Raw genomic sequence first — 25,499 nt, 5'->3', positions numbered from 1 at the left:
TGACTGTGTAAATTTACAGGAGGCTGGGGAAATATTGTCAGCTTAAAGGGCCGAATAAGATTAGAGTGAGTGTGTTTAGTATTAAAGATTAACTCGCTCGGTAAGAAAGTTTTGCTTTGGTGCTGTCTTGTGTTCATCGTGATGTGACCGCTTCGGTTTTGTGGAACACCCCGGGCGAAAATATTCATAACATTCCGGTCGGAGTTGGCTAATTTGTTTAAGGAGGGGCTAGGCAATGATTTGGATATAAACAAAGGAGGGGTGGGCAGTCCGTTTGCAGATGACACCAAAATTAGAAGTGTAGGGAACAGTGAAGGAGGTTCCTTCAGAGTACAACAGGATTTTGATCTGATGAGAGTGGCAGATGGAGTTGAATTTATATAAATGTGAGGTACTCCATTTTGGAAAGGCACATCGGATCAGGATTTATACAGTTAATGGTGAGGTCCTGGGGAGTGTCGCTGAACAGAGAGACCCTGGGGGGCAGGTACACATTTCCTTGAAAGTAGAGTCGCAGGTAGACAGGGCAGTGAGGAAGGTGTTCGGGACGCTCGCCTTTATTGGTCAGTGCATTGAGTATAGGGGCTGGGAGGGTCATGTTGCAGCTGTACAGGACATTGGTCGGGGCCACTTTTGGAAAAACTTGGCAGGGCTCAGCAAAAGTTTAGAAGGATGTTGCCAGGGTTGGAGGGTTTGAGCTACCGGGAGAGGCTGAACAGGCTGGGGCTATTTTCCCTGGAGCATCGGAGGCTGAGGGGTGACCTCAAAGAGGTTTATAAAACCATGAGGGGCATGGATAGGGTGAGTAGACAAGGTCTTTTCCCCCAGGTTGGGGGAGTCCAAAACTAGAGGGGCATAGGTTCAAGGTGAGAGAGGAAAGAATTAAAAGGGACAAGAGGGGCAACTTTTTCACACAGAGGTTGGTCCATGTATGGACGGGAAGTGGTGGAGGCTGGTACAGTTATAACATTTAAAATGCATCTGGATGAGGACATGAATAGGAAGAGATTAGAGGGATATGGGCCAAATGATAGCAGATGGGACTAATTCTGTGGTCGGCTCAGAAAGGTTGGGCCTGAAGGGTCCTGTTTCTGTGCTGGACAACTCTGTGACTCTATAATCCCAACGATAGCGATTCATTGAGGAGTAATTATTCCCCGCGGGATCCTGGGGAGAATTTGCTGATGGCCCCTTTGAGACAGTGGTCAGTGAGAGTTCTGCCTTCCAGGGAATGAGTCGGTGTGAGAAGTTTGCAGCTCAGTCAAATACTTCCCCCAAGTATCAGCCCGTCCACCGAATATAAAATGCACTGCCTTTATATATATAACCTGGGCTGTGTGCACGGCATTCCTGTTATATCCTGTAAATGCAGGGCTTCACAAAGCAATAGAAATGGTGATGAGTTCTAAGTGTCTTCAAAAATTCCCAGATGCACCCAGCTTTCTGGCTCTGTTTTGCTTTTAGTTTTGTTCGAGGGCCGATTTGGCAGAGCTCCCTGCTCTGATTTTCCGAGTGGATGTTATTGCTTGGAGGGAAGGTTTTGGGGACAGCTGAAGGCCTGCAGCCCATCCAGACGCAGTCCAGCCTCGCTACTCGCTTCTAAACAGCTCTGTCTTATTGAGATTCTTCAGCTTCCCTGCCGTTGACATGGTCCCCGACTGCGGCATGGGTGTTGCGGTGGGGGGGGGGCCACTTGCATTTCGATAGCACCTTATGTGACCACCTCCCCTCCACCGAATGCTTCATAGTCAGTCGTGACCCTTCAATGCAGGAGTGCGAGGAGGCATCCTCCAACACGGTCACAGATAACTGAGAGTGCGGAAACAGGACATTCAGCCAAACAGATCCATACCGAGCCTCCGGAGAGCATCCACATCCAGGCCCAATCCCCTACCTGTTCCCATAAACCCTGCATTTCCCACGGCCAATCCACCCTAACCCGCACATCCCTGGGCACTATGGGACAATTTAGCGCGGACAATCCACCCTAACCCGCACATCCCTGGGCACTACGGGACAATTTAGCACGGCCAATCCACCCTAACCTGCACATCCCTGGGCACTACAGGACAATTTAGCACGGCCAATCCACCCTAACCTGCACATCCCTGGGCACGATGGGACAATTTAGCACGGCCAACCCACCCTAACCTGCACATCCCTGGGCACTATGGGATAATTTAGCACGGCCAATCCACCCTAACCCGCACATCCCTGGGCACTACGGGGCAATTTAGCACGGCCAATCCACCCTAACCCGCACATCCCTGGGCACTACGGGACAATTTAGCGCGGCCAATCCACCCTGACCAGCACATCCCTGGGCACTACGGGACAATTTAGCACGGCCAGTCCCACCCTAACCTGCACATCCCTGGGCTCTACGGGACAATTTAGCACGGCCAACCCACCCTAACCTGCACATCCCTGGGCTCTACGGGACAATTTAGCATGGCCAATCCACCCTAACCTGCACATGCCTGGGCACTACGGGACAATTTAGCACGGCCAATCCACCCTAACCCGCACATCCCTGGGCTCTACGGGACAATTTAGCACGGCCATTCCACCCTAACCTGCACATCCCTGGGCACTACGGGACAATTTAGCACGGCCAATCCACCCTAACCTGCACATCCCTGGGCTCTACGGGACAATTTAGCACGGCCAATCCACCCTAACCTGCACATCCCTGGGCACTACGGGACAATTTAGCACGGCCAATCCACCCTAACCTGCACATCCCTGGGCACTACGGGACAATTCAGCACGGCCAATCCACCCTAACCTGCACATCCCTGGGCACTATGGGACAATTTAGCACGGCCAATCCACCCTAACCCGCTCATCCCTGGGCACTATGGGACAATTTAGCGCGGACAATCCACCCTAACCCGCACATCCCTGGGCACTACGGGACAATTTAGCACGGCCAGTCCCACCCTAACCCACACATCCCTGGGCACTATGGGACAATTTAGCACGGCCAACCCACCCTAACCTGCACACCCCTGGGCACTATGGGACAATTTAGCATGGCCAATCCACCCTAACCCGCACATCCCTGGGCACTACGGGGCAATTTAGCACGGCCAATCCACCCTAACCCGCACATCCCTGGGCACTATGGGACAATTTAGCGCAGCCAATCCACCCTAACCCGCACATCACTGGGCACTACGGGACAATTTAGCACGGCCAGTCCCACCCTAACCCACACATCCCTGGGCACTATGGGACAATTTAGCACAGCCAATCCACCCTAACCCGCACATCCCTGGGCACTATGGGATAATTTAGCACGGCCAACCCACCCTAACCTGCACATCCCTGGGCACTATGGGACAATTTAGCACGGCCAGTCCCACCCTAACCCACACATCCCTGGGCACTATGGGACAATTTAGCACGGCCAATCCACCCTAACCTGCACATCCCTGGGCACGATGGGACAATTTAGCACGGCCAACCCACCCTAACCTGCACATCCCTGGGCACTATGGGATAATTTAGCACGGCCAATCCACCCTAACCCGCACATCCCTGGGCACTACGGGGCAATTTAGCACGGCCAATCCACCCTAACCCGCACATCCCTGGGCACTACGGGACAATTTAGCGCGGCCAATCCACCCTAACCCGCACATCCCTGGGCACTACGGGACAATTTAGCATGGCCAGTCCCACCCTAACCTGCACATCCCTGGGCTCTATGGGACAATTTAGCACGGCCAACCCACCCTAACCTGCACATCCCTGGGCTCTACGGGACAATTTAGCACGGCCAATCCACCCTAACCTGCACATGCCTGGGCACTACGGGACAATTTAGCACGGCCAATCCACCCTAACCCGCACATCCCTGGGCTCTACGGGACAATTTAGCACGGCCAATCCACCCTAACCTGCACATCCCTGGGCACTACGGGACAATTTAGCACGGCCAATCCACCCTAACCTGCACATCCCTGGGCTCTACGGGACAATTTAGCACGGCCAATCCACCCTAACCTGCACATCCCTGGGCACTACGGGACAATTTAGCACGGCCAATCCACCCTAACCTGCACATCCCTGGGCACTACGGGACAATTTAGCGCGGCCAATCCACCCTAACCCGCACATCCCTGGGCACTACGGGACAATTTAGCACGGCCAGTCCCACCCTAACCCACACATCCCTGGGCACTATGGGACAATTTAGCACGGCCAACCCACCCTAACCTGCACATCCCTGGGCACTACAGGACAATTTAGCACGGCCATTCCACCCTAACCAGCACATCCCTGGGCTCTACGGGACAATTTAGCACGGCCAATCCACCCTAACCTGCACATCCCTGGGCATTACGGGACAATTTAGCACGGCCAATCCGCCCTAACCCGCACATCCCTGGGCTCTACGGGACAATTTAGCACGGCCAATCCACCCTAACCTGCACATCCCTGGGCACTGCGGGACAATTTAGCACGGCCAATCCACCCTAACCTGCACATCCCTGGGCACTACGGGACAATTTAGCACGGCCAATCCACCCTAACCTGCACATCCCTGGGCTCTACGGGACAATTTAGCACGGCCAATCCACCCTAACCTGCACATCCCTGGGCACTACGGGACAATTTAGCACGGCCAATCCACCCTAACCTGCACATCCCTGGGCACTACGGGACAATTCAGCACGGCCAATCCACCCTAACCTGCACATCCCTGGGCACTATGGGACAATTTAGCACGGCCAATCCACCCTAACCCGCTCATCCCTGGGCACTATGGGACAATTTAGCGCGGACAATCCACCCTAACCCGCACATCCCTGGGCACTACGGGACAATTTAGCACGGCCAGTCCCACCCTAACCCACACATCCCTGGGCACTATGGGACAATTTAGCACGGCCAACCCACCCTAACCTGCACACCCCTGGGCACTATGGGACAATTTAGCATGGCCAATCCACCCTAACCCGCACATCCCTGGGCACTACGGGGCAATTTAGCACGGCCAATCCACCCTAACCCGCACATCCCTGGGCACTATGGGACAATTTAGCGCAGCCAATCCACCCTAACCCGCACATCACTGGGCACTACGGGACAATTTAGCACGGCCAGTCCCACCCTAACCCACACATCCCTGGGCACTATGGGACAATTTAGCACAGCCAATCCACCCTAACCCGCACATCCCTGGGCACTATGGGATAATTTAGCACGGCCAACCCACCCTAACCTGCACATCCCTGGGCACTATGGGACAATTTAGCACGGCCAGTCCCACCCTAACCCACACATCCCTGGGCACTATGGGACAATTTAGCACGGCCAATCCACCCTAACCTGCACATCCCTGGGCACGATGGGACAATTTAGCACGGCCAACCCACCCTAACCTGCACATCCCTGGGCACTATGGGATAATTTAGCACGGCCAATCCACCCTAACCCGCACATCCCTGGGCACTACGGGGCAATTTAGCACGGCCAATCCACCCTAACCCGCACATCCCTGGGCACTACGGGACAATTTAGCGCGGCCAATCCACCCTAACCCGCACATCCCTGGGCACTACGGGACAATTTAGCATGGCCAGTCCCACCCTAACCTGCACATCCCTGGGCTCTATGGGACAATTTAGCACGGCCAACCCACCCTAACCTGCACATCCCTGGGCTCTACGGGACAATTTAGCACGGCCAATCCACCCTAACCTGCACATGCCTGGGCACTACGGGACAATTTAGCACGGCCAATCCACCCTAACCCGCACATCCCTGGGCTCTACGGGACAATTTAGCACGGCCAATCCACCCTAACCTGCACATCCCTGGGCACTACGGGACAATTTAGCACGGCCAATCCACCCTAACCTGCACATCCCTGGGCTCTACGGGACAATTTAGCACGGCCAATCCACCCTAACCTGCACATCCCTGGGCACTACGGGACAATTTAGCACGGCCAATCCACCCTAACCTGCACATCCCTGGGCACTACGGGACAATTTAGCGCGGCCAATCCACCCTAACCCGCACATCCCTGGGCACTACGGGACAATTTAGCACGGCCAGTCCCACCCTAACCCACACATCCCTGGGCACTATGGGACAATTTAGCACGGCCAACCCACCCTAACCTGCACATCCCTGGGCACTACAGGACAATTTAGCACGGCCATTCCACCCTAACCAGCACATCCCTGGGCTCTACGGGACAATTTAGCACGGCCAATCCACCCTAACCTGCACATCCCTGGGCATTACGGGACAATTTAGCACGGCCAATCCGCCCTAACCCGCACATCCCTGGGCTCTACGGGACAATTTAGCACGGCCAATCCACCCTAACCTGCACATCCCTGGGCACTGCGGGACAATTTAGCACGGCCAATCCACCCTAACCTGCAAATCCCTGGGCTCTACGGGAGAATTTAGCACGGCCAATCCACCCTAACCTGCACATCCCTGGGCACTACGGGACAATTTAGCACGGCCAATCCACCCTAACCTGCACATCCCTGGGCACTACGGGACAATTTAGCGCGGCCAATCCACCCTAACCCGCAAATCCCTGGGCACTACGGGACAATTTAGAACGGCCAGTCCCACCCTAACCCACACATCCCTGGGCACTATGGGACAATTTAGCACGGCCAACCCACCCTAACCTGCACATCCCTGGGCTCTACGGGACAATTTAGCACGGCCAAGCCACCCTGACCTGCACATCCCTGGGCACTACGGGACAATTTAGCACGGCCAACCCACCCTAACCTGCACATCCCTGGACACTATGGGACAATTTAGCGCGGCCAATCCACCCTAACACGCACATCCCTGGGCACTACGGGACAGTTTAGCACGGCCAACCCACCCTAACCCACACATTCCTGGACACTATGGGACAATTTAGCACGGCCAATCCACCCTAACCCGCACATCCCTGGACACTACGGGACAATTTAGCACGGCTAATCCGCCCTAACCCACACATCCCTGGACACGACGGGACAATTTAGCACGGACAATCCACCCTAACCCGCACATCACTGGGCACTATGGAACAATTTAGCACGGCCAATCCACCCTAACCCGCACATCTGTGGGCACTACGGGACAATTTAGCACGGCCAACCCACCGTAACCCACACATCCCTGGACACGACCGGACAATTTAGCACGGCCAATCCACCCTAACCCGCACATCCCTGGGCACTATGGGACAATTTAGCACGGCCAATCCACCCTAACCTGCACATCCCTGGGCACTACGGGACAATTTAGCACGGCCAATCAACCCTAACCCGCACATCCCTGGGCACTACGGGACAATTTAGCACGGCCAACCCACCCTAACCCACACATCCCTGGACACGACGGGACAATTTAGCACGGCCAATCCACCCTAACCCGCACATCCCTGGGCACTACGGGACAATTTAGCACGGCCAATCCACCCTAACCCGCACATCCCTGGGCACTACGGGGCAATTTAGCACGGCCAATCCACCCTAACCCGCACATCCCTGGGCACTACGGGACAATTTAGCGCGGCCAATCCACCCTGACCAGCACATCCCTGGGCACTACGGGACAATTTAGCACGGACAGTCCCACCCTAACCTGCACATCCCTGGGCTCTACGGGACAATTTAGCACGGCCAACCCACCCTAACCTGCACATCCCTGGGCTCTACGGGACAATTTAGCAGGGCCAATCCACCCTAACCTGCACATGCCTGGGCACTACGGGACAATTTAGCACGGCCAATCCACCCTAACCCGCACATCCCTGGGCTCTACGGGACAATTTAGCACGGCCATTCCACCCTAACCTGCACATCCCTGGGCACTACGGGACAATTTAGCACGGCCAATCCACCCTAACCCACACATCCCTGGGCTCTACGGGACAATTTAGCACGGCCAATCCACCCTAACCTGCACATCCCTGGGCTCTACGGGACAATTTAGCACGGCCAATCCACCCTAACCTGCACATCCCTGGGCACTACGGGACAATTTAGCACGGCCAATCCACCCTAACCTGCACATCCCTGGGCACTATGGGACAATTTAGCGCGGACAATCCACCCTAACCCGCACATCCCTGGGCACTACGGGACAATTTAGCACGGCCAGTCCCACCCTAACCCACACATCCCTGGGCACTACGGGACAATTTAGCACGGCCAACCCACCATAACCTGCACATCCCTGGGCTCTATGGGACAATTTAGCATGGCCAATCCACCCTAACCCGCACATCCCTGGGCACTACGGGGCAATTTAGCACGGCCAATCCACCCTAACCCGCACATCCCTGGGCACTATGGGACAATTTAGCGCAGCCAATCCACCCTAACCCGCACATCACTGGGCACTACGGGACAATTTAGCACGGCCAGTCCCACCCTAACCCACACATCCCTGGGCACTATGGGACAATTTAGCACGGCCAATCCACCCTAACCCGCACATCCCTGGGCACTATGGGATAATTTAGCACGGCCAACCCACCCTAACCTGCACATCCCTGGGCACTATGGGACAATTTAGCACGGCCAGTCCCACCCTAACCCACACATCCCTGGGCACTATGGGACAATTTAGCACGGCCAATCCACCCTAACCTGCACATCCCTGGGCACTGCGGGACAATTTAGCACGGCCAATCCACCCTAACCTGCACATGCCTGGGCACTACGGGACAATTTAGCACGGCCAATCCACCCTAACCCGCACATCCCTGGGCTCTACGGGACAATTTAGCACGGCCAATCCACCCTAACCTGCACATCCCTGGGCACTACGGGACAATTTAGCACGGCCAATCCACCCTAACCTGCACATCCCTGGGCTCTACGGGACAATTTAGCACGGCCAATCCACCCTAACCTGCACATCCCTGGGCACTACGGGACAATTTAGCACGGCCAATCCACCCTAACCTGCACATCCCTGGGCACTACGGGACAATTTAGCGCGGCCAATCCACCCTAACCCGCAAATCCCTGGGCACTACGGGACAATTTAGCACGGCCAGTCCCACCCTAACCCACACATCCCTGGGCACTATGGGACAATTTAGCACGGCCAACCCACCCTAACCTGCACATCCCTGGGCTCTACAGGACAATTTAGCACGGCCATTCCACCCTAACCCACACATCCCTGGGCACTATGGGACAATTTAGCACGGCCAATCCACCCTAACCTGCACATCCCTGGGCATTACGGGACAATTTAGCACGGCCAATCCACCCTAACCTGCACATGCCTGGGCACTACGGGACAATTTAGCACGGCCAATCCACCCTAACCCGCACATCCCTGGGCTCTACGGGACAATTTAGCACGGCCAATCCACCCTAACCTGCACATCCCTGGGCACTACGGGACAATTTAGCACGGCCAATCCACCCTAACCTGCACATCCCTGGGCTCTACGGGACAATTTAGCACGGCCAATCCACCCTAACCTGCACATCCCTGGGCACTACGGGACAATTTAGCACGGCCAATCCACCCTAACCTGCACATCCCTGGGCACTACGGGACAATTTAGCGCGGCCAATCCACCCTAACCCGCACATCCCTGGGCACTACGGGACAATTTAGCACGGCCAGTCCCACCCTAACCCACACATCCCTGGGCACTATGGGACAATTTAGCACGGCCAACCCACCCTAACCTGCACATCCCTGGGCACTACAGGACAATTTAGCACGGCCATTCCACCCTAACCAGCACATCCCTGGGCTCTACGGGACAATTTAGCACGGCCAATCCACCCTAACCTGCACATCCCTGGGCATTACGGGACAATTTAGCACGGCCAATCCGCCCTAACCCGCACATCCCTGGGCTCTACGGGACAATTTAGCACGGCCAATCCACCCTAACCTGCACATCCCTGGGCACTGCGGGACAATTTAGCACGGCCAATCCACCCTAACCTGCACATCCCTGGGCACTACGGGACAATTTAGCACGGCCAATCCACCCTAACCTGCACATCCCTGGGCTCTACGGGACAATTTAGCACGGCCAATCCACCCTAACCTGCACATCCCTGGGCACTACGGGACAATTTAGCACGGCCAATCCACCCTAACCTGCACATCCCTGGGCACTACGGGACAATTCAGCACGGCCAATCCACCCTAACCTGCACATCCCTGGGCACTATGGGACAATTTAGCACGGCCAATCCACCCTAACCCGCTCATCCCTGGGCACTATGGGACAATTTAGCGCGGACAATCCACCCTAACCCGCACATCCCTGGGCACTACGGGACAATTTAGCACGGCCAGTCCCACCCTAACCCACACATCCCTGGGCACTATGGGACAATTTAGCACGGCCAACCCACCCTAACCTGCACACCCCTGGGCACTATGGGACAATTTAGCATGGCCAATCCACCCTAACCCGCACATCCCTGGGCACTACGGGGCAATTTAGCACGGCCAATCCACCCTAACCCGCACATCCCTGGGCACTATGGGACAATTTAGCGCAGCCAATCCACCCTAACCCGCACATCACTGGGCACTACGGGACAATTTAGCACGGCCAGTCCCACCCTAACCCACACATCCCTGGGCACTATGGGACAATTTAGCACAGCCAATCCACCCTAACCCGCACATCCCTGGGCACTATGGGATAATTTAGCACGGCCAACCCACCCTAACCTGCACATCCCTGGGCACTATGGGACAATTTAGCACGGCCAGTCCCACCCTAACCCACACATCCCTGGGCACTATGGGACAATTTAGCACGGCCAATCCACCCTAACCTGCACATCCCTGGGCACGATGGGACAATTTAGCACGGCCAACCCACCCTAACCTGCACATCCCTGGGCACTATGGGATAATTTAGCACGGCCAATCCACCCTAACCCGCACATCCCTGGGCACTACGGGGCAATTTAGCACGGCCAATCCACCCTAACCCGCACATCCCTGGGCACTACGGGACAATTTAGCGCGGCCAATCCACCCTAACCCGCACATCCCTGGGCACTACGGGACAATTTAGCATGGCCAGTCCCACCCTAACCTGCACATCCCTGGGCTCTATGGGACAATTTAGCACGGCCAACCCACCCTAACCTGCACATCCCTGGGCTCTACGGGACAATTTAGCACGGCCAATCCACCCTAACCTGCACATGCCTGGGCACTACGGGACAATTTAGCACGGCCAATCCACCCTAACCCGCACATCCCTGGGCTCTACGGGACAATTTAGCACGCCAATCCACCGTAACCTGCACATCCCTGGGCACTACGGGACAATTTAGCACGGCCAATCCACCCTAACCTGCACATCCCTGGGCTCTACGGGACAATTTAGCACGGCCAATCCACCCTAACCTGCACATCCCTGGGCACTACGGGACAATTTAGCACGGCCAATCCACCCTAACCTGCACATCCCTGGGCACTACGGGACAATTTAGCGCGGCCAATCCACCCTAACCCGCACATCCCTGGGCACTACGGGACAATTTAGCACGGCCAGTCCCACCCTAACCCACACATCCCTGGGCACTATGGGACAATTTAGCACGGCCAACCCACCCTAACCTGCACATCCCTGGGCACTACAGGACAATTTAGCACGGCCATTCCACCCTAACCAGCACATCCCTGGGCTCTACGGGACAATTTAGCACGGCCAATCCACCCTAACCTGCACATCCCTGGGCATTACGGGACAATTTAGCACGGCCAATCCGCCCTAACCCGCACATCCCTGGGCTCTACGGGACAATTTAGCACGGCCAATCCACCCTAACCTGCACATCCCTGGGCACTGCGGGACAATTTAGCACGGCCAATCCACCCTAACCTGCAAATCCCTGGGCTCTACGGGAGAATTTAGCACGGCCAATCCACCCTAACCTGCACATCCCTGGGCACTACGGGACAATTTAGCACGGCCAATCCACCCTAACCTGCACATCCCTGGGCACTACGGGACAATTTAGCGCGGCCAATCCACCCTAACCCGCAAATCCCTGGGCACTACGGGACAATTTAGAACGGCCAGTCCCACCCTAACCCACACATCCCTGGGCACTATGGGACAATTTAGCACGGCCAACCCACCCTAACCTGCACATCCCTGGGCTCTACGGGACAATTTAGCACGGCCAAGCCACCCTGACCTGCACATCCCTGGGCACTACGGGACAATTTAGCACGGCCAACCCACCCTAACCTGCACATCCCTGGACACTATGGGACAATTTAGCGCGGCCAATCCACCCTAACACGCACATCCCTGGGCACTACGGGACAGTTTAGCACGGCCAACCCACCCTAACCCACACATTCCTGGACACTATGGGACAATTTAGCACGGCCAATCCACCCTAACCCGCACATCCCTGGACACTACGGGACAATTTAGCACGGCTAATCCGCCCTAACCCACACATCCCTGGACACGACGGGACAATTTAGCACGGACAATCCACCCTAACCCGCACATCACTGGGCACTATGGAACAATTTAGCACGGCCAATCCACCCTAACCCGCACATCTGTGGGCACTACGGGACAATTTAGCACGGCCAACCCACCGTAACCCACACATCCCTGGACACGACCGGACAATTTAGCACGGCCAATCCACCCTAACCCGCACATCCCTGGGCACTATGGGACAATTTAGCACGGCCAATCCACCCTAACCTGCACATCCCTGGGCACTACGGGACAATTTAGCACGGCCAATCAACCCTAACCCGCACATCCCTGGGCACTACGGGACAATTTAGCACGGCCAACCCACCCTAACCCACACATCCCTGGACACGACGGGACAATTTAGCACGGCCAATCCACCCTAACCCGCACATCCCTGGGCACTACGGGACAATTTAGCACGGCCAATCCACCCTAACCCGCACATCCCTGGGCACTACGGGGCAATTTAGCACGGCCAATCCACCCTAACCCGCACATCCCTGGGCACTACGGGACAATTTAGCGCGGCCAATCCACCCTGACCAGCACATCCCTGGGCACTACGGGACAATTTAGCACGGACAGTCCCACCCTAACCTGCACATCCCTGGGCTCTACGGGACAATTTAGCACGGCCAACCCACCCTAACCTGCACATCCCTGGGCTCTACGGGACAATTTAGCAGGGCCAATCCACCCTAACCTGCACATGCCTGGGCACTACGGGACAATTTAGCACGGCCAATCCACCCTAACCCGCACATCCCTGGGCTCTACGGGACAATTTAGCACGGCCATTCCACCCTAACCTGCACATCCCTGGGCACTACGGGACAATTTAGCACGGCCAATCCACCCTAACCTGCACATCCCTGGGCTCTACGGGACAATTTAGCACGGCCAATCCACCCTAACCTGCACATCCCTGGGCACTACGGGACAATTTAGCACGGCCAATCCACCCTAACCTGCACATCCCTGGGCACTATGGGACAATTTAGCGCGGACAATCCACCCTAACCCGCACATCCCTGGGCACTACGGGACAATTTAGCACGGCCAGTCCCACCCTAACCCACACATCCCTGGGCACTACGGGACAATTTAGCACGGCCAACCCACCATAACCTGCACATCCCTGGGCACTATGGGACAATTTAGCATGGCCAATCCACCCTAACCCGCACATCCCTGGGCACTACGGGGCAATTTAGCACGGCCAATCCACCCTAACCCGCACATCCCTGGGCACTATGGGACAATTTAGCGCAGCCAATCCACCCTAACCCGCACATCACTGGGCACTACGGGACAATTTAGCACGGCCAGTCCCACCCTAACCCACACATCCCTGGGCACTATGGGACAATTTAGCACGGCCAATCCACCCTAACCCGCACATCCCTGGGCACTATGGGATAATTTAGCACGGCCAACCCACCCTAACCTGCACATCCCTGGGCACTATGGGACAAATTAGCACGGCCAGTCCCACCCTAACCCACACATCCCTGGGCACTATGGGACAATTTAGCACGGCCAATCCACCCTAACCTGCACATCCCTGGGCACTGCGGGACAATTTAGCACGGCCAATCCACCCTAACCTGCACATGCCTGGGCACTACGGGACAATTTAGCACGGCCAATCCACCCTAACCCGCACATCCCTGGGCTCTACGGGACAATTTAGCACGGCCAATCCACCCTAACCTGCACATCCCTGGGCACTACGGGACAATTTAGCACGGCCAATCCACCCTAACCTGCACATCCCTGGGCTCTACGGGACAATTTAGCACGGCCAATCCACCCTAACCTGCACATCCCTGGGCACTACGGGACAATTTAGCACGGCCAATCCACCCTAACCTGCACATCCCTGGGCACTACGGGACAATTTAGCGCGGCCAATCCACCCTAACCCGCAAATCCCTGGGCACTACGGGACAATTTAGCACGGCCAGTCCCACCCTAACCCACACATCCCTGGGCACTATGGGACAATTTAGCACGGCCAACCCACCCTAACCTGCACATCCCTGGGCTCTACAGGACAATTTAGCACGGCCATTCCACCCTAACCTGCACATCCCTGGGCTCTACGGGACAATTTAGCACGGCCAATCCACCCTAACCTGCACATCCCTGGGCATTACGGGACAATTTAGCACGGCCAATCCGCCCTAACCCGCACATCCCTGGGCTCTACGGGACAATTTAGCACGGCCAATCCACCCTAACCTGCACATCCCTGGGCACTGCGGGACAATTTAGCACGGCCAATCCACCCTAACCTGCAAATCCCTGGGCTCTACGGGAGAATTTAGCACGGCCAATCCACCCTAACCGGCACATCCCTGGGCACTACGGGACAATTTAGCACGGCCAATCCACCCTAACCTGCACATCCCTGGGCACTACGGGACAATTTAGCGCGGCCAATCCACCCTAACCCGCAAATCCCTGGGCACTACGGGACAATTTAGAACGGCCAGTCCCACCCTAACCCACACATCCCTGGGCACTATGGGACAATTTAGCACGGCCAACCCACCCTAACCTGCACATCCCTGGGCTCTACGGGACAATTTAGCACGGCCAATCCACCCTAACCTGCACATCCCTGGGCACTACGGGACAATTTAGCACGGCCAACCCACCCTAACCTGCACATCCCTGGACACTATGGGACAATTTAGCGCGGCCAATCCACCCTAACACGCACATCCCTGGGCACTACGGGACAGTTTAGCACGGCCAACCCACCCTAACCCGCACATCCCTGGGCACTATGGGACAATTTAGTACGGCCAATCCACCCTAACCCGCACATCCCTGGGCACTATGGGACAATTTAGTACGGCCAACCCACCCTAACCCGCACATGCCTGGGCACTATGGGACAATTTAGCACGGCCAATCCACCCTAACCCACACATCCCTGGGCACTACGGGACAATTTAGCCCGTCAATCCACCCTAACTCGCACATCCCTGGGCACTACGGGACAATTTAGCACGGCCAACCCACCCTAACCCGCACATCCCTGGGCACTATGGGACAATTTAGCACGGCCAATCCACCCTAACTCGCACATCACTGGGCACTCTGGGACAATTTCCCACGGCCAACCCACCCTAACTCGCACATCCCTGGGCACTATGGGACAATTTAGCACGGCCAATCCACCCTAACCCGCACATCCCTGTGCACTATGGGACAATTTAGCACGGCCAACCCACCCTAACCCGCACATCCATGGGCACTATGGGACAATTTAGCACAGCCAAGCCACCCTAACCGCACATGCCTGGGCACTACGGGACAATTTCGCACGGCCAATCCACCCTAACCCGCACATCCCTGGGCACTATGGGACAATTTAGCACGGCCAATCCACCCTAAGCCACACATCCCTGGGCACTATGGGACAATTTAGCACGGCCAATCCACCCTAACCTGCACATCCCTGGGCACTACGGGACAATATAGCACGGCCAACCCACCCTAACCCGCACATCCCTGGGCACTATGGGACTATTTAGCACGACAACCCACCCTAACCCGCACATCCCTGGGCACTATGTGACAATTTAGCACGGCCAATCCACCCTAACCCGCACATCCCTGGGCACTACAGGACAATTTAGCTCGGCCAATCCACCCTAACCCGCACATCCCTGGGCACTATGTGACAATTTAGCACGGCCAATCCACCCTAACCCGCACATCCCTGGCCACTCCGGGACAATTTAGCACGGCCAATCCACCCTAACCCGCACATCCCTGGGCACTATGGGACAATTTAGCACGGCCAACCCACCCTAACCCGCACATCCCTGGGCACTATGGGACAATTTAGCACGGCCAATCCACCCTAACCCGCACATCCCTGAGCACTATGTGACAATTTAGCACGGCCAATCCACCCTAACCCGCACATCCCTGTGCACTATGGGACAATTTAGCGCGGCCAATCCACCCTAACCCGCACATGCCTGAGCACTATGTGACAATTTAGCATGGCCAATCCACCTTAACCCGCACATCCCTGGGCACTACGGGACAATTTAGCACGGCCAATCCACCCTAGCCTGCACATCCCTGGACACTAAGGAACAATTTAGCACGGCCAATCCACCCTAACCCGCACATCCCTGGGCACTATGGAACAATTTAGCACGGCCAATCCACCCTAACCCGCACATCCCTGGGCTCTACGGGACAAGTTAGCACGGCCAATCCACCCTAACCTGCACATCCCTGGGCACTACGGGACAATTTAGCACGGCCAATCCACCCTAACCTGCACATCTCTGGGCTCTACGGGACAATTTAGCACGGCCAATCCACCCTAACCTGCACATCCCTGGGCACGACGGGACAATTTAGCACGGCCAATCCACCCTAACCTGCACATCCCTGGGCACTACGGGACAATTTAGCGCGGCCAATCCACCCTAACCCGCACATCCCTGGGCACTACGGGACAATTTAGCACGGCCAGTCCCACCCTAACCCACACATCCCTGGGCACTATGGGACAATTTAGCACGGCCAACCCACCCTAACCGGCACATCCCTGGGCTCTACGGGACAATTTAGCACGGCCAATCCACCCTAACCTGCACATCCCTGGGCATTACGGGACAATTTAGCACGGCCAATCCACCCTAACCCGCACATCCCTGGGCTCTACGGGACAATTTAGCACGGCCAATCCACCCTAACCTGCACATCCCTGGGCAGTACGGGACAATTTAGCACGGCCAATCCACCCTAACCTGCACATCCCTGGGCTCTACGGGAGAATTTAGCACGGCCAATCCACCCTAACCTTCACATCCCTGGGCACTACGGGACAATTTAGCACAGCCAATCCACCCTAACCTGCACATCCCTGGGCACTACGGGACAATTTAGCGCGGCCAATCCACCCTAACCCGCAAATCCCTGGGCACTACGGGACAATTTAGCACAGCCAGTCCCACCCTAACCCACACATCCCTGGGCACTATGGGACAATTTAGCACGGCCAACCCACCCTAACCTGCACATCCCTGGGCTCTACGGGACAATTTAGCACGGCCAATCCACCCTAACCTGCACATCCCTGGGCACTACGGGACAATTTAGCACGGCCAATCCACCCTAACCTGCACATCCCTGGGCACTACGGGACAATTTAGCATGGCCAATCCACCCTAACACGCACATCCCTGGACACTACGGGACAATTTCCCACGGCCAACCCACCCTAACCCGCACATCCCTGGGCACTACAGGACAATTTAACACGGCCAATCAACCCTAACACGCACATCCCTGGACACTACGGGACAATTTCCCACGGCCAATCCACCCTAACCCGCACATCCCTGGACACTACGGGACAATTTCCCACAGCCAACCCACCCTAACCCGCACATCCCTGGGCACTATGGGACAATTTAGTACGGCCAATCCACCCTAACCCGCACATTCCTGGGCACTATGGGACAATTTAGTACGGCCAACCCACCCTAACCCGCACATCCCTGGGCACTATGGGACAATTTAGCACGGCCAATCCACCCTAACCCACACATCCCTGGGCACTACGGGACAATTTAGCCCGTCAATCCACCCTAACTCGCACATCCCTGGGCACTACGGGACAAATTAGCACGGCCAACCCACCCTAACCCGCACATCCCTGGGCACTATGGGACAATTTAGCACGGCCAATCCACCCTAACTCGCACATCACTGGGCACTCTGGGACAATTTCCCACGGCCAACCCACCCTAACTCGCACATCCCTAAGCACTATGGGACAATTTAGCACGGCCAATCCACCCTAACCCGCACATCCCTGTGCACTATGGGACAATTGAGCACGGCCAACCCACCCTAACCCGCACATCCCTGGGCACTATGGGACAATTTAGCACAGCCAATCCACCCTAACCGCACATCCCTGGGCACTACGGGACAATTTTGCACGGCCAATCCACCGTAACCCGCACATCCCTGGGCACTATGGGACAATTTAGCACGGCCAATCCACCCTAAGCCACACATCCCTGGGCACTATGGGACTATTTAGCACGGCCAACCCAACCTAACCCGCACATCCCTGGGCACTATGTGACAATTTAGCACGGCCAATCCACCCTAACCCGCACATCCCTGGGCACTATGTGACAATTTAGCACGGCCAATCCACCCTAACCCGCACATCCCTGGCCACTCCGGGACAATTTAGCACGGCCAATCCACCCTGACCCGCACATCCCTGGGCACTATGGGACAATTTAGCACGGCCAACCCACCCTAACCCGCACATCCCTGGGCACTATGGGACAATTTAGCACGGCCAATCCACCCTAACCCGCACATCCCTGGGCACTACGGGACAATTTAGCACGGCCAATCCACCCTAACCCGCACATCCCTGGGCACTACGGGACAATTTAGCACGGCCAATCCACCCTAACCCGCACATCCCTGAGCACTATGTGACAATTTAGCACGGCCAATCCACCCTAACCCGCACATCCCTGTGCACTATGGGACAATTTAGCGCGGCCAATCCACCCTAACCCGCACATGCCTGAGCACTATGTGACAATTTAGCACGGCCAATCCACCTTAACCCGCACATCCCTGGGCACTACGGGACAATTTAGCACGGCCAATCCACCCTAACCTGCACATCCCTGGACACTAAGGAACAATTTAGCACGGCCAATCCACCCTAACCCGCACATCCCTGGGCACTATGGAACAATTTAGCACGGCCAATCCACCCTAACCCGCACATCCCTGGGATCTACGGGACAATTTAGCACGGCCAATCCACCCTAACCTGCACATCCCTGGGCACTACGGGACAATTTAGCACGGCCAATCCACCCTAACCTGCACATCTCTGGGCTCTACGGGACAATTTAGCACGGCCAATCCACCCTAACCTGCACATCCCTGGGCACGACGGGACAATTTAGCACGGCCAATCCACCCTAACCTGCACATCCCTGGGCACTACGGGACAATTTAGCGCGGCCAATCCACCCTAACCCGCACATCCCTGGGCACTACGGGACAATTTAGCACGGCCAGTCCCACCCTAACCCACACATCCCTGGACACGACGGGACAATTTAGCACGGCCAATCCACCCTAACCGGCACATCCCTGGGCTCTACGGGACAATTTAGCACGGCCAATCCACCCTAACCTTCACATCCCTGGGCACTACGGGACAATTTAGCACGGCCAACCCACCCTAACCTGCACATCCCTGAACACTATGGGACAATTTAGCACGGCCAATCCACCCGAACCCGCACATCCCTGGGCAGTACGGGACAGTTTAGCACGGCCAATCCACCCTAACCCGCACATCCCTGGGCACTACGGGACAATTTAGCACGGCCAATCCACCCGAACCCGCACATCCCTGGGCACTACGGGACAATTTAGCACGGCCAGTCCCACCCCAACCCACACATCCCTGGGCACTATGGGACAATTTAGCACGGCCAACCCACCCTAACCTGCACATCCCTGGGCTCTACGGGACAATTTAGCACGGCCAATCCACCCTAACCTGCACATCCCTGGGCATTACGGGACAATTTAGCACGGCCAATCCACCCTAACCCGCACATCCCTGGGCTCTACGGGACAATTTAGCACGGCCAATCCACCCTAACCTGCACATCCCTGGGCAGTACGGGACAATTTAGCACGGCCAATCCACCCTAACCTGCACATCCCTGGGCTCTACGGGAGAATTTAGCACGGCCAATCCACCCTAACCTGCACATCCCTGGGCTCTACGGGACAATTTAGCACGGCCAATCCACCCTAACCCGCACATCCCTGGGCTCTACGGGACAATTTAGCACGGCCAACCCACCGTAACCCACACATCCCTGGACACGACCGGACAATTTAGCACGGCCAATCCACCCTAACCCGCACATCCCTGGGCACTATGGGACAATTTAGCACGGCCAATCCACCCTAACCTGCACATCCCTGGGCACTACGGGACAATTTAGCACGGCCAATCCACCCTAACCTGCACATCCCTGGACACTACGGGACAATTTAACACGGCCAATCCACCCTAACCCACACATCCCTGGGCACTACAGGACAATTTAGCACGGCCAACCCACCCTAACCCACACATCCCTGGACACGACGGGACAATTTAGCACGGCCAATCCACCCTAACCTGCACATCCCTGGGCACTACGGGACAATTTAGCACGGCCAATCCACCCTAACCCGCACATCCCTGGGCACTAGGGGACAATTTAGCACGGCCAATCCACCCTAACCCGCACATCCCTGGGCACTACGGGACAATTTAGCACTGCCAACCCACCCTAACCCGCACATCCCTGGGCACTACGGGATAATTTAGCACGGCCAATCCACCCTAACCTGCACATCCCTGGGCACTACGGGACAATTTAGCACGGCCAATCCACCCTAACCCGCACATCCCTGGGCACTATGGGACAATTTAGCACGGCCAATCCCACCCTAACCCGCACATCCCTGGGCACTATGGGACAATTTAGCACGGCCAATCCCACCCTAACCCGCACATCCCTGGGCACTATGGGACAATTTACCACGTCCAATCCACCCTAACCCGCACATCCCTGGGCACTATGGGACAATTTAGCACGGCCAATCCACCCTAACACGCACATCCCTGGACACTACGGGACAATTTAGCACGGCCAATCCACCCTAACCCGCACATCCCTGGGCACTATGGGACAATTTAGCACGGCCAACCCACCCTAACCCACACATCCCTGGGCACTACGGGACAATTTAGCACGGCCAACCCACCCTAACCCGCACATCCCTGGGCACTATGGGACAATTTAGCACGGCCAATCCACCCTAACCCGCACATCCCTGGGCACTACGGGACAATTTAGCACGGCCAATCCACCCTAACCCGCACATCCCTGGGCACTACGGGACAATTTAGCACGGCCAATCCACCCTAACCCGCACATCCCTGGGCACTACGGGACAATTTAGCACGGCCAATCCACCCTAACCCGCACATCCCTGGGCACTACGGGACAATTTAGCACGGCCAATCCACCCTAACCCGCACATCCCTGGGCACTACGGGACAATTTAGCACGGCCAATCCACCCTAACTCGCACATCACTGGGCACTATGGGACAATTTCCCACGGCCAACCCACCCTAACTCGCACATCCCTGGGCACTATGGGACAATTTAGCACGGCCAATCCACCCTAACCCGCACATCTCTGGGCACTATGGGACAATTTAGCACGGCCAACCCACCCTAACCCGCACATTCCTGGGCACTATGTGACAATTTAGCACGGCCAATCCACCCTAACCCGTACATCCCTGGGCACTATGGGACAATTTAGCACGGCCAATCCACCCTAACCCGCACATCCCTGGCCACTCCGGGACAATTTAGCACGGCCAACCCACCCTAACCCGCACATCCGTGGGCACTATGGGACAATTTAGCACGGCCAATCCACCCAAACCCGCACATCCCTGGGCACTATGGGACAATTTAGCACGGCCAATCCACCCTAACCCGCACATCCCTGGACACTACGGGACAATTTAGTCCGGCCAATCCACCCTAACCCGCACATCCCTGGGCACTATGGGACAATTTAGCACGGCCAATCCCACCCTAACCCGCACATCCCTGGGCACTATGGGACAATTTAGCACGGCCAATCCACCCTAACCCGCACATCCCTGGGCACTATGGGACAATTTAGCACGGCCAATCCACCCTAACACGCACATCCCTGGACACTACGGGACAATTTCCCACGGCCAATCCACCCTAACCCGCACATCCCTGGACACTACGGGACAATTTCCCACGGCCAATCCACCCTAACACGCACATCCCTGGGCACTATGGGACAATTTAGTACGGCCAACCCACCCTAACCCGCACATCCCTGGGCACTATGGGACAATTTAGTACGGCCAATCCACCCTAACACGCACATCCCTGGGCACTATTGGACAATTTAGTACGGCCAACCCACCCTAACCCGCACATCCCTGGGCACTATGGGACAATTTAGCACGGCCAATCCACCCTAACCCACACATCCCTGGGCACTACGGGACAATTTAGCCCGTCAATCCACCCTAACTCGCACATCCCTGGGCACTACGGGACAATTTAGCACGGCCAACCCACCCTAACCCGCACATCCCTGGGCACTATGGGACAATTTAGCACGGCCAATCCACCCTAACTCGCACATCCCTGGGCACTATGGGACAATTTCCCACGGCCAACCCACCCTAACTCGCACATCCCTGGGCACTATGGGACAATTTAGAACGGCCAATCCACCCTAACCCGCACATCCCTGTGCACTATGGGACAATTTAGCACGGCCAACCCACCCTAACCCGCACATCCCTGGGCACTATGGGACAATTTAGCACAGCCAAGCCACCCTAACCGCACATCCCTGGGCACTACGGGACAATTTAGCACGGCCAATCCACCGTAACCCGCACATCCCTGGGCAGTATGGGACAATTTAGCACGGCCAATCCACCCTAAGCCACACATCCCTGGGCACTATGGGACTATTTAGCACGGCCAACCCACCCTAACCCGCACATCCCTGGGCACTATGTGACAATTTAGCACGGCCAATCCACCCTAACCCGCACATCCCTGGGCACTATGTGACAATTTAGCACGGCCAATCCACCCTAACCCGCACATCCCTGGCCACTCCGGGACAATTTAGCACGGCCAATCCACCCTAACCCGCACATCCCTGGGCACTATGGGACAATTTAGCACGGCCAACCCACCCTAACCCGCACATCCCTGGGCACTATGGGACAATTTAGCACGGCCAATCCACCCTAACCCGCACATCCCTGAGCACTATGTGACAATTTAGCACGGCCAATCCACCCTAACCCGCACATCCCTGTGCACTATGGGACAATTTAGCGCGGCCAATCCACCCTAACCCGCACATGCCTGAGCACTATGTGACAATTTAGCACGGCCAATCCACCTTAACCCGCACATCCCTGGGCACTACGGGACAATTTAGCACGGCCAATCCACCCTAGCCTGCACATCCCTGGACACTAAGGAACAATTTAGCACGGCCAATCCACCCTAACCCGCACATCCCTGGGCACTATGGAACAATTTAGCACGGCCAATCCACCCTAACCCGCACATCCCTGGGCTCTACGGGACAAGTTAGCACGGCCAATCCACCCTAACCTGCACATCCCTGGGCACTACGGGACAATTTAGCACGGCCAATCCACCCTAACCTGCACATCTCTGGGCTCTACGGGACAATTTGGCACGGCCAATCCACCCTAACCTGCACATCCCTGGGCACGACGGGACAATTTAGCACGGCCAATCCACCCTAACCTGCACATCCCTGGGCACTACGGGACAATTTAGCGCGGCCAATCCACCCTAACCCGCACATCCCTGGGCACTACGGGACAATTTAGCACGGCCAGTCCCACCCTAACCCACACATCCCTGGGCACTACGGGACAATTTAGCACGGCCAACCCACCCTAACCGGCACATCCCTGGGCTCTACGGGACAATTTAGCACGGCCAATCCACCCTAACCTGCACATCCCTGGGCATTACGGGACAATTTAGCACGGCCAATCCACCCTAACCTGCACATCCCTGGGCAGTACGGGACAATTTAGCACGGCCAATCCACCCTAACCTGCACATCCCTGGGCTCTACGGGAGAATTTAGCACGGCCAATCCACCCTAACCTGCACATCCCTGGGCTCTACGGGACAATTTAGCACGGCCAATCCACCCTAACCTGCACATCCCTGGGCAGTACGGGACAATTTAGCACGGCCAATCCACCCTAACCTGCACATCCCTGGGCTCTACGGGAGAATTTAGCACGGCCAATCCACCCTAACCTGCACATCCCTGGGCACTACGGGACAATTTAGCACGGCCAATCCACCCTAACCTGCACATCCCTGGGCACTACGGGACAATTTAGCGCGGCCAATCCACCCTAACCCGCAAATCCCTGGGCACTACGGGACAATTTAGCACGGCCAGTCCCACCCTAACCCACACATCCCTGGGCACTATGGGACAATTTAGCACGGCCAACCCACCCAAACCTGCACATCCCTGGGCTCTACGGGACAATTTAGCACGGCCAATCCACCCTAACCTGCACATCCCTGGGCACTACGGGACAATTTAGCACGGCCAATCCACCCTAACCTGCACATCCCTGGGCACTACGGGACAATTTAGCATGGCCAATCCACCCTAACACGCACATCCCTGGACACTACGGGACAATTTCCCACGGCCAACCCACCCTAACCCGCACATCCCTGGGCACTACAGGACAATTTAACACGGCCAATCAACCCTAACACGCACATCCCTGGACACTACGGGACAATTTCCCACGGCCAATCCACCCTAACCCGCACATCCCTGGACACTACGGGACAATTTCCCACGGCCAATCCACCCTAACACGCACATCCCTGGGCACTATCGGACAATATAGTACGGCCAACCCACCCTAACCCGCACATCCCTGGGCACTATGGGACAATTTAGTACGGCCAATCCACCCTAACCCGCACATTCCTGGGCACTATGGGACAATTTAGTACGGCCAACCCACCCTAACCCGCACATCCCTGGGCACTATGGGACAATTTAGCACGGCCAATCCACCCTAACCCACACATCCCTGGGCACTACGGGACAATTTAGCCCGTCAATCCACCCTAACTCGCACATCCCTGGGCACTACGGGACAATTTAGCACGGCCAACCCACCCTAACCCGCACATCCCTGGGCACTATGGGACAATTTAGCACGGCCAATCCACCCTAACTCGCACATCACTGGGCACTCTGGGACAATTTCCCACGGCCAACCCACCCTA

General features: G+C 56.4%; 1 protein-coding gene across 1 annotated transcript in view; it reads right to left on the bottom strand.

Annotated features, from left to right (window-relative positions):
* The window catches only part of LOC132207324 (galactose-3-O-sulfotransferase 2-like), a 146,536-nt gene that overhangs the window by 82,565 nt on the left and 38,472 nt on the right, over positions 1–25,499 (bottom strand). The window lies entirely within an intron of this gene.

The sequence above is a fragment of the Stegostoma tigrinum genome, chromosome 45 (assembly GCF_030684315.1).
Source record: "Stegostoma tigrinum isolate sSteTig4 chromosome 45, sSteTig4.hap1, whole genome shotgun sequence".
NCBI lineage: Eukaryota > Metazoa > Chordata > Chondrichthyes > Orectolobiformes > Stegostomatidae > Stegostoma > Stegostoma tigrinum.
This window is presented reverse-complemented; position numbering and strand designations above follow the sequence as displayed.